This window comes from Diplotaxodon limnothrissa, linkage group LG23, assembly GCF_057381915.1.
Source record: "Diplotaxodon limnothrissa isolate DT_005_m linkage group LG23, D_limnothrissa_male_GT1.1, whole genome shotgun sequence".
Taxonomy (NCBI): domain Eukaryota; kingdom Metazoa; phylum Chordata; class Actinopteri; order Cichliformes; family Cichlidae; genus Diplotaxodon; species Diplotaxodon limnothrissa.
Window position 1 is genome coordinate 23144566 of NC_140617.1, and position 15085 is coordinate 23159650.

At 43.0% G+C, this 15085-nt stretch overlaps 1 pseudogene; it reads right to left on the reverse strand.

Moving 5' to 3' along the window:
- Positions 1-7355: 7355 nt before the first annotated feature.
- On the reverse strand, positions 7356-8007 carry LOC146608091 (lectin-like; annotated as a pseudogene).
- Between the last annotated feature and the right edge of the window lie 7078 nt (positions 8008-15085).

Sequence of the window (15085 nt, forward strand, 5' to 3'; positions counted from 1 at the left end):
TCAGTTACAACAGCTCACACCTTTAAAATGGATGAATTTCAACCTTTGATAATAACTTTGATTAACTACACACTTACTCAAATTAAACCAAATTTGTAACAGTGGGCCCACACACACACACTTTAACCTGTCCACACTACACCTGTAGCACGGTGCTTGTTGCAGGCCTGATTCGAAGTTCGGGTGCGGTGAGGCCTAAAACTGATGGCCGCTTCACTCAAACTGAGCCATAAACAAAATACGTGCACTTTAGTTCCAGTTAGTACTCACGAGTCCAATGAGTTTGTTAGTGGGGCAATCAGAAACGGGCAGTTAGTTCACCAGTAGTGAAGACAGTCAGGGGTAAGAAAACAGTCAGGGGCGAGGAAACAGCCAGGGCTGAGAAAACAGCAGGGTCCATCCGGGCAGAAACCTCTCTCTCCCTCTCCTTTCAGAGCGTCCCTCGGCTTCTAAACATATTTAAACACTTGAGCTACAATACCAAATGCTATCACATAACGATTTAGCATTAGCATGCTTTGCTGAAAATCACAGAGCTAAACATACAGCATGGTATCACAGCACATAACGCGGTAAGTTGCGCTAATTAGCAAGTCGCTAGTTAGCATCACATATCACGATATTATATCACTATAACGAATAGTTACAGTACAAATGTCAAGGCACACAGTCTCATTTACCTCTTGCAGATCACAAATAAGTACTATCAGGACCACGGGTAGTCGACCTCAACGATACACTTAGATGCAAAATCCACACCACGTTTGCCTTACGACATCTCTCTCTTCAGACTTAGCTTCTGTGTCCGCTCCCACAGATTCACACAAACATTACCACTCGTCCCGCCCCCATAGCAGAGAAGAGTGACATTGACTGGCTCGTCAGCACAACAACCAATGACAATACAATATTGAGATAACTGACATTAGATGGGTAAATAAACTTAGGTTACACCCCAACATATTTATTGTGCACAGAAAATGAACTCTAAATCATGAAACCCTTATATTTATTGGACTCTTAACTGTAAATGAAATACATTTGTACCCAAGCATATGATTTTTAAACCTTTTATCAACTATTTATATTTTAACCATTTCTTATAACAGTAGACTTTTTCTTTATACTGCAAGCCCGAATAATTGCAGACAGGGCTACATATATATATATATATAAGGGCAGCACGGTGGCACGGTGGTTGCGGGACCTATGGATTCTTCGATATCCAACATCCACAATGACGGCGAAACAACTAGTAGCTCAGTGTTCCAACATTCGAAAGAAGGGACTGCTCTCACAGCTAGAGATTGACGAGGTACAACACAAATACTATGGCAAGGAGGAGTCAGGACGCCAGGTCAGGGGGGAGATATCATCACCCCCACCCGAGATTGGGTACATAGCCCCAAGTGCGATAGGAGAAGGATCGTTGAGTGCGAGAGGAACTGACCTGAAAAATAGGATCATGGCCAAGCTTGAAACCTGTATCCCCCGTAGTCGGTTAACAAGATTACGTGAAGTACCCTCAGAAGGTCTGCTAGATGATGTTAATGCAGCACTACGGACGATACCTACAACCACGATTACCGACACTAACAAGCTGATCTACAATACGGCAGCAGTGATCAGTGAGATGCTTGGCTACAAGTTGAACAGCCACAAGGGGCAGTACCCTCCATGGAGAAGGAGGCTAGAGGGCAAGATCAAAGTAGCACGGAGGGAGGTTAGCCAACTAACGGAGTTGCAGAAAGGTGCGACAAAGAAGGTGCATAAGAAATACAGCAAGCTGTCCATACCTGAGGCCTTGGAAACTGCCAAGCAAAGACTCACAGCCTTGGCCAGCCGCTTGAGGAGGTACACCAGAGAGATAGAAGGCAGGAGAATAAACCAGCTGTTCTCCACAGAACCAGCAAAGGTGTACTCTCAGTGGCAAGGGAACAATAAGAGAACAGCACCACCAAGGCTGGAGACGGAGCAATACTGGAAGAGCATATGGGAGAAGGACGCAACCCATAACGGCAATGCTCAGTGGCTAGTGGATCTGAGGGCAGACCACAGCGACCTCCCTGAACAGGGTCCAGTAACCATCACAGTGGCAGATATCCAAGAAAGGGTCTCCAGTATGAAGAGTTGGACAGCACCAGGGCCCGACATGGTTCACGCCTACTGGCTAAAGAAGCTGACTGCACTCCACGAGCGTCTGGCAGCACAAATGAACCAGCTGCTAGTTAACGAGAGACACCCGGAATGGCTAACCGAAGGTCGGACGGTCCTGATCCCCAAGGACCCCAAGAAGGGACCGGTCCCCTCCAACTACCGACCAATAACCTGCCTCAGTACTACATGGAAGCTCCTGTCAGGCATCATATCGGCTAAGATGAACAGGCACATGGGTCAATACATGAGCGGGACACAGAAAGGGATTGGCAAGAATACCAGAGGCGCAAAACACCAGCTACTGGTAGACAGAACAGTCAGCCGAGACTGCAAGACCAGACTGACCAACCTGTGCACTGCCTGGATTGATTACAAGAAGGCCTATGACTCAATGCCCCACAGCTGGATACTGGAATGCCTAGAATTGTACAAGATCAATGGGACACTAAGAGCCTTCATCAGGAACTCAATGGGGATGTGGCGTACAACACTAGAGGCCAACTCCAAGCCCATAGCACAAGTCACCATCAAGTGCGGGATCTACCAAGGAGATGCTCTGTCCCCACTGCTGTTCTGCATAGGCCTGAACCCCCTCAGTGAGATCATTAACAAGACTGGCTACGGATACCGACTACGGAACGAAGCAGTTGTCAGCCACCTCCTGTACATGGATGACATCAAGCTGTATGCCAAGAGTGAACGAGACATCGATTCACTGATCCACACTACCAGGCTATACAGCAATGACATTGGAATGTCATTTGGACTGGAGAAGTGTAGTCGGATGGTAACAAAGAGAGGGAAGGTAGTCAGAACTGAGGGGATTGAACTACCAGAAGGCAACATTGCAGACATAGAGGACAGTTACAAGTACCTGGGGATCCCGCAGGCGAATGGGAACCATGAAGAGGCCGCTAGAAAAGCTGCAACCACCAAGTACCTGCAGAGGGTCAGGCAAGTCCTGAGGAGTCAGCTGAATGGTAAGAACAAGATCCGGGCCATCAACACGTACGCCCTGCCCGTGATCAGGTACCCTGCTGGGGTAATAGGCTGGCCAAAGGAGGAGATAGAAGCCACTGACATAAAGACAAGAAAGCTCCTTACCATGCATGGAGGGTTTCACCCCAAGTCCAGCACCCTGAGGCTGTACGCTAAGCGGAAGGAAGGGGGCCTGGGACTGGTGAGTGTCAGCACCACAGTCCAGGATGAGACAACGAACATCCAAGAATACATTGGGAAGATGGCCCCAACTGACCGAGTGCTCAGTGAATACCTCAGGCAGCAGAAACCCAAGAAAGAGGAGGGAGACGAGGAACCATCATGGAAGGACAGGCCCCTGCACGGTATGTACCACCGGCAGATAGAGGAGGTGGCTGATATCCAGAAATCCTACCAGTGGCTGGACAAAGCCGGACTGAAAGACAGCACAGAGGCACTAATCATGGCAGCACAAGAACAAGCTCTGAGCACAAGATCCATAGAGGCTGGGGTCTATCACACCAGGCAAGACCCCAGGTGCAGGCTGTGTAAAGATGCCCCAGAGACAATCCAGCACATAACAGCAGGGTGCAAGATGCTAGCAGGCAAGGCATACATGGAACGCCATAACCAAGTGGCCGGCATAGTGTACAGGAACATCTGTGCCGAGTATAATCTGGAAGTCCCGAGGTCAAAATGGGAGATGCCCCCAAGGGTGGTGGAGAATGACCGAGCTAAGATCCTGTGGGACTTCCAGATACAGACGGACAAAATGGTGGTGGCTAACCAACTGGACATAGTGGTGGTAGACAAACAGAAGAAGACGGCCGTAGTGATCGATGTAGCGGTTCCGAATGACAGCAATATCAGGAAGAAGGAACACGAGAAGCTGGAGAAATACCAAGGGCTCAGAGAAGAGCTCGAGAGGATGTGGAGGGTGAAGGTAACGGTGGTCCCCGTGGTAATCGGAGCACTAGGTGCTGTGACTCCCAAGCTAGGCGAGTGGCTCCAGCAGATCCCGGGAATAACATCGGAGATCTCTGTCCAGAAGAGCGCAGTCCTGGGAACAGCTAAGATACTGCGCAGGACCCTCAAGCTCCCAGGCCTCTGATAGAGGACCCGAGCTTGAAGGATAAACCGCCCGCAGGGGCGTGCTGGGTGTTTTATATAATTTTAGGATTCCTTTCAAAAGAGCTCATTCGCTACCACCTGATGTGGCACTATGATGATTTTGACTTTTGCCAGTGTCACCTCGAAACAGTTTCACCCCAGTCCTTGGATTCCTCAGGCCTCCAGAGACGACACCAGGGCTCAGTAGTTACTTCACAAAACTGTTATTCATCCACAATCACTGATGCACCTTCTAGAAGGGAGATGTACAAGACCGGGCAATTCCTCTGCAAGATCTCCATTACCCGCTGTTTTATAGAAGCGACACCCACCGTAAACCCTATATGATGTGCCATAAAACTAAAACACTGTGTTTGTGTATGTGTGTGCAAGCACGTGACTGCCTGCGTGTGCACATACCTGTGTGTGTGCATGTGTATATATGTCTCTGTGTGCGGGACTTCCTGCCGGTCATAAAAGTCCATCTCCCGTCCAGACCACAGTTATCCAGTTACAAATACTGAGACCCCCACCCAGGTATCCCCTGGAGAATTTCCACTCATCTCTCTTTGTTTTACTTTCACAGCTCAAGGTGGGGGAGGGTCTCCTACAAGTCTACTCCTAACTTTGTGACACGTTTAGGCCTTTATTACATCCAGGGCAGTTTCAGTGTCTTTACAATACTTCTACATCCTATCTAACACATTTCTAAATCCTAAAATAAGCTACAAATATCTTCACCAGTAAGTGGCAGTAACAGCTAGGACAGATGGCACAGTACTCTCTTACAAAAGTAGCACAGACCAGTTATGGCAATGAAAGCCCACAGTATCACAGACCTGCTATTTTGCTGTTATTAAGTGAGAGTAGTATACAAGCATTATACACAGTTTTTATTTTTTGCTTTTTTTAAAGTTGATACTTCTTTAAAGTAGAAAGGTGTTTAATGTGACAAAGTAAGGGGACAGGGTGCGTGGAGGTTATGGTTGCGCTTGGAGAAGAAATGAAGAGGTCAAGGGAATCGACTGAAAGAGGAAAATTCATTATGTTATGTGAGAGAGATAGAATCTGTATCGTTTTCCCCCAACTGGCTGTTTGTTTTCCTTTGAACATTATTTATTAATTCAAATCATGTTGAAAATTTGCCTTTTAATACCTTGAACTGGCCTGTAGCATTGTGACACAGGAGTGTCCCAGAAATGCACAGAATTGGATTATTTTTTCACTATATGCTGTAATGTTGCAGTTGTTTCCCCAGTATTACTATATTAGTTATTACAAACTACTAAATAAATGGAAGAGGCAGAATTATAGGTAATGCGCACCAGCCAGTCTCTCCTGGCATTGTCCCCTCAAACTTCCACTCCACCTCTCCCCCTGCAGCTAAACCACAACCGGTTGATCTGATATCCTCGTGTTGGTGTTGTTCCCAGATCATCATACTAAATGTTGTTCCAGGTTCAACATTGCAAGTGACCAATCAGAATGTTGTGACGTCGGGAAAAACCGGCGTAAAACAAAAAACTGTACTAAAGCTGCGTGAAACCGCCTCTGTCCGCCGATCAACGGACCCTGACCCTAACCCTAACCGTAACCCTTTAATAAACAGTAAGCAGAATTGATATTGTCCTTGCAACATTGGAATTTCATAAATGCACGAATGGCTTGGCGCGCAAAGGAATAACGTCACAACAATGTGATTGGTCACTTGCAATGTTGAACCTGGAACAACATTTTCATGATGGTCTGGGAACAACACCAACACGAGGATATCAGATCATCCACCACAACCACACCATGCAACTATATGGCCTTTATTCTTTTTTGCATTCTTGCTTTGCTTATACTGTCATTATTAAGTGTATATGTTTATACCCTGAGTATTTTAAGCATTCAAAACAAGTTTTACGATTCCTGTCAAAGTTTCTTTTATTGCGCTGGTGTTGCCCCCCCCAACGTCAACTTTTTTGTTTTTGTTGTGACAATAGTTTAACATCATGGTACAGAGAAAAAGACCTCATTGGCTCCCACCTGATGTGGCACTAAGGCAAAACTGACTTTCGCCACTAAGTGGCAGTAACGGCTAAGGCAGATGGCAAAGTGATCTCTTAGAAAAGTAACACAGGGCAGTCACAGTGATGGAAGTCCGCAGTAACACAGACCTGCTATGTTTCTCTGTTTTTAAGTGAGAGTGGTATACAACCACTATACACAGTATTTTAAAGTTGATGCTTTTTAAAGTAGCATGTTTGGAGTTTAATTCCTCCAAGATTTTTTTGATAATTAAATCACTATGGAGGAGTTTTTGTTCGGTCTTCATTGTGGAAACTGTTCATTCAGCCCCATTGGACAGTTTTTCAGTATGAACTCCCTTTTTAAGATCATGCCAAAGCATCTTAATATGATATAAGTACAAACTTTGAGTAAGCTACTCCAAAACCTTTATTTTATTTATTTATTAATTTTTCAGCCATTTAGTGGTGGAATGACTGTTTATTTTTTGGATCATAACATACATATCTGTAAGACCTTTGAGCATAATTTCACCCCATTACATCCCTCACCACAATCTTCCCTCTAACTCGTAAACACATGTAGCTTCACTCTACAGCTTGCCTGCAAACAGTAAGGCATTCTCAAATCTTATGGAAAAACATCTGGAAATGATCTCAAAATATTTTTGTTTACTTTGAATTAACATCGATATTATTTCTCTCTATATTGTTTACTTAGTAGAATAAATAGTAGTTCTAAAAGAAAGAAAAAAATGACTTTTTACCATTCTGACAAAACGGAAATGAAACTACACATCTACAACGACACATCAAGAAAGAAAGCACAAATAAATTCGAAAAATAATCAACCTACACTAACCACAGTAACAATAATAATAATAATAATGGATTGGATTTATATAGCACTTTTCAAGGCACCCAAAGCGCTTTACAATGCCACTATTCATTCACTCTCACATTCACACATACACAGTAGATAGAGGGTAATGAATTTTATAATGTAAACTCAGGAGCAAATAAAATTTAGTCTCTCCTCACAGTCATGTGCCTTCCAAGTACCCTTGCGTCCAACTGCCACCTGTAAGGCACCACACCTCATCTTGGCATGTGGACATAATGGTTTTCCCTCTTCACCCCAGGCCTCAAAGTCCATTTCCTGCCCGTCCATCAACAGCCAGTCACCAGACAGGAAACGCAATCCAATCCAGACGTGTTCAGTGGTGTTTTGTTTGCTCAGCTCTTTCTGGATCAGCAGCATCTCAGTCTCAGACCCCACACTGGCCAGGTCATCGTTGTGCTCTCTGCAGTACTCCAGAGCTTCCTCCCAAGTCTTTTTCTCAGTCACCACTGATGCACTGTAGCAGAAGAAGGTTATTCTATACCATAGGCCTCCATCGTACCACTTGCTTTTCCACAGAAAGCCATAGTCTTCTCTATGATCATAGTCATTAGGTTCAGTTTTTGCCCAGAAATACATGGTTGGTGCTCCACCTCCTGACCACAGCCATTCTGTTCTGTCTGAAGAATTTCTTACCAGTCCGATCCAGATAATTTCATTGACATTGCTGGCGAGCTGCTGAAGTTCATTATTATCCCTCTCATTACTGACAGGAGCCAGGTCTGTGTAATGCTGCTGACAGTAAATCTGAGCTTGACGCCAATCCATTTTCTGGTTAATGTAGACGTATTTGGAAAAAGTGCCAGATAAACTGAGCAGGAGCAGGATGAAGGTAAAGATCTGATCCATTGTTAAGTTTCTCGAAAGAATCCCTCAGAGCAATGAGGATCCAAAAGGTTTTGAAAAATATATGCTTGAGCTCTGAGTTTTGCTTTTCAAAAAGAATTTGCATATCAAGACTGCCCTTTTATTCTTGGAAAATGTTTCAACATCACAAGAAAACACACCTATTGGTCACTTGTATTTGTTCAATTAGCTGATGAATCATCAAACCAATTTATGTTATTTAATTAATTAAGTGTGTTAAAAGCCAAATGAAATTTTAATTTCATGCATGGAGCTTGGGAATTTAGGAACTTTCAAAATATTTTTTTAAACTTCTAAAAGCCAATAACAGTTTTGACACTACTATATGACAGAAGGCTGCAACCACAAATATGCATAACATGGACTTGAGGTTTGTCTTAAAGGAGTTTAAGGAACTCATCACTGTGAACAAAATCTACACTCAGAATGTGATTAATATCTCATCTATAAAAGCAGTTGAAAACAAAATTTTAGTCCAGTTAATTTCAAAATATTATCAATCAAGTTTTCAATTTCTGAGCTGACCAATAACCGTGCTGTTTCAACTGCTTATCAACAAGTCAATCTAAAGTCCAGGTTTCAATTCCACGTTCTAATCCAGATAGTAAAACTGAGTTTTTCTTTTTCACTGACTGTATTTAGTTTCTGTGCCAGCTTACTGCTAGTATTCATTCTGAATGTTTCGCAACCTGTTAATTCTAAGACTGAGTTTTCTGGCTCAGAGCTAGCTGTTGAAAATACAGAAGTGTTTTTTTAATTCAGCATCTTGCAAATTTACCTTTTAATACCTTGAATTGGCCTGAGGCATGATGGGCACTGTCATCTCAAACTTCCACTCCACCTCTCCCCCAGCAGCTAAACCACAACCACACCCTGCCACCACATGGCCTTTATTCTTTTTTGCATTCTTTCTTTGCTTATATTGTCATTATTATGTAGTTTTGTGTGGAACTGATATCAGCAAAGATCATAGAAATTTCTCTCTGTATTGTCACTGAAGCCTTGTCAGCAGAGGAATCTTGTAAACATCAAATATTCTCAGCTCATTTCATTCTGTGTTTCTTAACAATATTTGATACTCTCCAGTCACAATTAGCATTATTTTGACATCCCTGAAAAAACCCAAGTGTTATTATCAAGTACCACAGCTTTCATGCTTCTCAGTCATCTTCTCAGTTTTTTCAGTCATTCCAGTGCACCACAACCATTTATTATTTCATGACTGAGCAGCAGTGGCTTTAACTATTTTATTCTGTGCTGCCCTCTAGTGGGGTTTTTTGTGGTTAAAAACTGCTGCTCAACCAAAAATACATTATCTTTACAAATGTGGCACCATAAGAGGAAACAAACAGGGTTTCCAACAGTATAACATTTACTGCCAAGAGGCATTGTTACAACAACAAAAATTAATCGACAAACACACAAATTTCCTTACTTTTGGTGCTAAGTTTAATGGTAGTTAAATAATTGAAAGTATTAACTTGTTTTCTCTGACTCACATAAAAGAGTCAGAATTTAAATCCTAGACATCCTAAACATTGTTTTTCCTTGTCATATAAACATAATTATCTCAAAGCTGTACATAGAAAAAAAAAAAAAACACTGAACATTCTGCCCACGTAATTATTAAATATTATACCATCTTGTCAAGTAGAATAATGTGAAAGCTTAATGTAAGTACCTTAAATAAAGTTAGTTTAAATTAGTTGCTAGTAGCTAAATGTCTTTATCTGAGAGACTATTTTCCACTCTCTCCCTCGGTGGATGTTTCCTACTGGTGTAAAACCACTAGAAAACAACTTCTCTTAGTGAGAGACCGTTACATATTCCATATGTAAGGGGTACAACCCCCCATGGTCGTGGCGCGTGGATACTTCTTTAAGACACTCTGGTTCACCCGGCCACGCCCCACAGCCATAGCTGGACTGGCCATCGGTAATTTTTCGTTTTAAATGGGCCAATGTTTTGTTGTTGTTGTCTTTTTTTCGTAAACGTGTAAACAGTGAAAGGTGGCGGATTGGACAGATGCTGGCAGACGTGTAAAAATAACTCAATTGTTTGGTAGTGGCTATGGTGGAGCTTTCACAGATTCAGTAAAATTAGTAAGTGGTGGAGGCCAGCAGGTGGATGGGGGAAAGGACTGGAGGTGGAGAGACCCAAGGCGGCCGCCAGTCCGACTGTCAGGTGAAATGAGCTTCAGGTAAGAAGTTATGACTAGGGATGGGTATCGTTTAGGTTTTATCCGATACCGGTGCCAAATCGGTACTTTTGAAACGGTGCCGGTGCTCAAACCGGTGCTTAAAGAATGGAGAACACAAAATTGGTCCAAAAACCTCTTGTGTTCAGCTGTTTTTTGTAAAATGATAACAATGTAGCCTTTTCTGCAGCTATAGGGCATATATGGTATCACTCTTGGCTGGAAGCAGTGCTTAAACAATGGAAAAAACACAAACTCTGTCCAAAAACCTCTCATGTTTAGCTGTTTCCCTCTTTTTCTTTGGTCATTTTAGCCTTTTTGGCCAGGGTGAAGGGAGTATCTGCCATCAAACAAGAAGACAGCCGCATGTAGCTATGATGATGTTTGCTAGTTCACCTTACATTCATTAATGTAATAACGTGGTTAGCCTACTCAATGTAAATTACACACGAACAACATTAAGCTACTCACGCAGAGAAGAACGGCTGCTGCTGCCATCATCATCTGTCATCATTTCTGCTACACTGGCAGGGCTAGGGGCCAGGACTCTCCTCTTCGTGTTTTTGGGGATGTTGCTAACTCCGGGTCTGATAACAGGCACCACACCCGCAGTAGATGTGCTTGGTGTGAGGTCTCGCAGCAAGCTATCAAATACAGCGCATTTCTTGGCTTTTAAAAAAAAAAACGCTATGCGTTGCCAGGTGTTTCATCGGATTCGAGGTGTTACCTCCTTTGACAGTATGACAGTATCAGCTTAAAGTACTTGTTGCAGGCTGCTGAGTTTGCATATTTTGCTGTGAAGTACAGCCAGACTTTTGACCGCTTGGCCTTGGGCATTTTTAACCTGTAGCTCTGCTCTGAAAGAACGCACGTACCTGGACCCGCCTACTATCCTCGGAAACGTAAAATGATTGGCTAGAAGTGTATCACAGCTCAGGAAAAAAAGCACCGAAATAAAGCACCGATATGTGCGCTGCTTTTCGGTCTGGTTACTACCGTTTATGTCAGAACCACCGGACACCGGTACCCATCCCTAGTTATGACCTGCAGTCTATCTGGGTCAAACCAAGTTTAGGTGTCGTTTATTTTCATTGTGCTAACTTTTTACAGTCAGTTACAATAACTCGTACTGTGTACTAGCTAGCATGATGGAGTTTCTGTACAGTTGGGTGGGTGCTATGATGTTACTGGTGAACTTTATTTTATTCATATGGTTAGTTAGTAGAGTTGCCTACTGTCCCATAAAAACGTAATCCTCTGGTATTCAGAGTTAATATTATGCATTTTGTATTGAGCTGAAAATAAACGCGATTTGTCCCGTACTTCAGCTACAATAAAAAAAGACACAAAGCTGGAGTTATTCTGTGTCTTTGCTGCACAGCTGACTCTTCTTCTCTCACTCTCCCCCCTCCCTCTCCTGCTGCTACTTCAATCATGAAACTGATCAATGATCAGCTGATCTGCATTTCTGCTGCAAGTCCCATCTCTCTTGCTTGTTTACCTCCCACTTTGCGCCAGAAAGAGGAAACTAGCGGAGGTCGCGTTAAACAGCAGAAGCGCCTTTAAACTTGATAAGCTGTTGTTAGAATTTATTTAATATTACTTTCTAGTATCAGCTGATGTTTGTTGGAGCCACAGCTGTAAAAGCTGCTGGTCATGATATCGGTTTGGTTATCTGGTGAGAGGGAAACATGAAGATGAAACCAGGAGATGTCCTTACTGAATCATCAGCGCTGAACAGGTGATGGAGAAACAGGTTTACCTTTTAGGTGACATGAATGGGTTGAAGGAAAGCCATGAACTGTTTCTGAGAGACAACTTACACCAGGATCCTTTTCTATGTAGCTGACAGCTGGTAACTGTGCAGGGGCGGGTCTAGCAAAGTTTTGCCATGGGGCCAGGTAGAGCATTAACTCCACTCTGTTCCCTTTCATACGTCATATATACTTAGTCTGCTACAAACCAGGAGGCGTAAAGCAGGATAAAGTTAAAAGTTTGACCCATTGTGTAAACTAACTTGAATGATCAACAACCAGGAGGAGGCAACGATTATGGAGCCACGGGAGGTGAGGACCACGCAGGTGGAGGAAGTGAGGAATGTGATGGAGAAGATTGAGCTCAACAAGGGACAGGATGACCCACTGAGCACTTCAGAGGGGCAAGTGGAGCACGCAGGCAACAAGACCAGCAAAGGTGATTTGTATGTTTGTATGTATTGTATGCTTTATATTTGGAGTCCAGGCTGACTTTTAGAGGAGTACCTGATGGCTGAAACAACAGTAATTTATGTTCCCTGACCAAGGATCAAGGAACATATATTTTACACCAGTTGATACATGTACAGTCAAATCTATTGAATGTTGATATTATTACATTTAATGTAACCATTTAAAATGATTTTGTTTTTGTTTTTCTCCCAAAATCACATACGTCAACACAGGATCCAGCAGGGGGAGAGTTTTTGGTGAAAGCCACAAAAAGACAAAGATGGGTATGTCATTGTTTGTGGAAGTATTTAGAATAGTTTGATACACTGTAGTAGAGTGTGTGTGGTAGTGTATGGTAGATTCGATTCAAGGAACATTATCATATGAAGATGAAAACAAAAGTTGTGCGATCTCTGAAAGTGTTTTGTTTATTTGCTTTTTGTTTGTTTATTGTTTATGAAACTGGTGACTTGGCTGTGATCTTCAGTCCCAGAAGCATCAAGATCCAGACCTAAGAAGAAAAGGCCACTAGTAAGTATGCTTTTGCTAATGCTTTTAATCACCACAGCTCATTTCATTCAGTACAAATACCTGTAGATATGTGATGATTCCAAGTTTACATTACACTAATGGCAGGAAACTACATACATGTGTCACCTTATACACATACCACATACTATAGAATTCAGTCCCCTTTGCTTTTTGCAGTCTTATTGCAATATCTAAGTACTTTTAACAGATGATGCAAGTACAGTTAAATGCATTCACTCCAGTAAAAATGCTTCTAACACAATGCTGTTGCAAGCAGCAGATTTTCTTTTTCTGTTGTCGATGTAGATTAGATAGAACTTTATTAATCCCTCGGGTGGTTCCTCCGGGAAATTCAGTTTCCAGTATCAGAACACTGACAGAAGTTGCATACAGAGTTAGAATATCAGGACGGGACCAGGTTGGTGGGGGTCAAACAGCAGATCCAGTCATGCAGTGATAATTCATATTTAATGCAGCAGCATTTTGTTAGAAATGTGTAAACGATTGTATTCTAATCACATTGGCTAATTTTATATGCAGATATAAATAAAAGGTATTTTTTATTATGTCAACAGTCCTCCAACAGCATCCAGGAAGTACTATCCTATTCCCATGCCTCTGTCCAAACCAGGCGAGTGTTTTCATGTCACTTCAATGTGTTCTTTGCCATCAATAATTTTATGTTGATTTTTTGTTACATAAGCACGCGTCATGTGTCCTTCCACTTTTTTTCCCTTGTCATTTATCGCCTCCTTTGGATTGTTTTTTTCTTTTGTCTCTTATTCAATCATTCCTCACAATTTATATACCGTATTTCCCGGACTACAAAGCGCACCTGAATAATAGCCGCACAAGCTAAAATCAGGGGAAATTCCTGTTTTGTACATACATTAGCCGCACCTGACCAAAAGCCGCAGGTGTTTCAATATTGACTTATCATATGTAAGAGAATATGCACAAAGCGAATTGTCAGGAAAGAGATGGCTGTTTGGAGACACACCCCTTTTATTAATATTTTGAAAATCAAGTTATGGGTACACATTTGCACATGTGCTGTGCTTCATAAATGAGTAACAAATGTAGTACATAACAGTAACCTACAGCACACCAGAAAAATAGATTCAGACTACCTTTTAGGCTCAGGTGCAGTGACACGGCTTTAACAAGAAGAAAAGTCAGTCATTCACCACCATCTTCCTCTTCTTCCTGCGCAAAAAACCACCAAAGTCCTCTTCTCCAGTGTCGGATACGAACAGGCTCAGGATGGCTTCGTCATCCACTCTCAGCTTCTTTCCTTCGTTGTCACTTTCAAAACCAAAGATAATCCTCATTGTCATTGTCAGTGTCGGAGTCGAACACCCTCTGAAAGGCCGTGGCGGTGTCCTCCTCTTCATCATGCAGCAGTCCAGCCCTTCGAAATCCGTTGGTGATCGTGGATGTTTGCACACTTTTCCACGCTGTCAGAATCCACCGGTAGAGTTGAGCACAACTTGCTTTTCGCAAGTTTATCGCCGCTCGTCATCCACGACTCCCGCTGAACGCATAGCGCTACTTTGAAGTTTGTTTTTCGCGCTACTTGTACGGCACTATGTTGCCTGGCGGATGGACATGTGACCAACATACCACTCTTGAACCCCGATCCTTCCGCCAGGCAACGTAGTGCCGTACAACAGCGGAACAAACAAAACAAATCGTCTTACGATATCACAAAAATCATGGACAATCTATAGAAAAGCCGCACCTGACTAAAAGCCGCAGGGTTCAAAGCTTGTGCAAAAAGTAGCGGCTTATAGCCCGACAATTACGGTAATCCTCTTACCCAACTTTGTCTTCCTTCCTCTTCTTTTCCCCTTCAATCTCTCTCACCGTTCATCAATATCGCACATCCAGACTATACCCGTAAGATAGAGTTGACCCGCTACCTCATGAGCGGCTATGTGAACAGCAAAGTGTTGGACACGCTGTCCGAGCACGCCAACTCCCTGGTGTCCTCTGCTCTGGCCAGTCTGAAGGACGAGGCTGACCAGCTATCTCACTTCCCCTTCCTCCCCACTCTGAGATATTTTCAGTCTGGAAAGATGAATCTGTCGGGCTTTAGGCTGCTTCTCACTGTAAGCAGTTCATG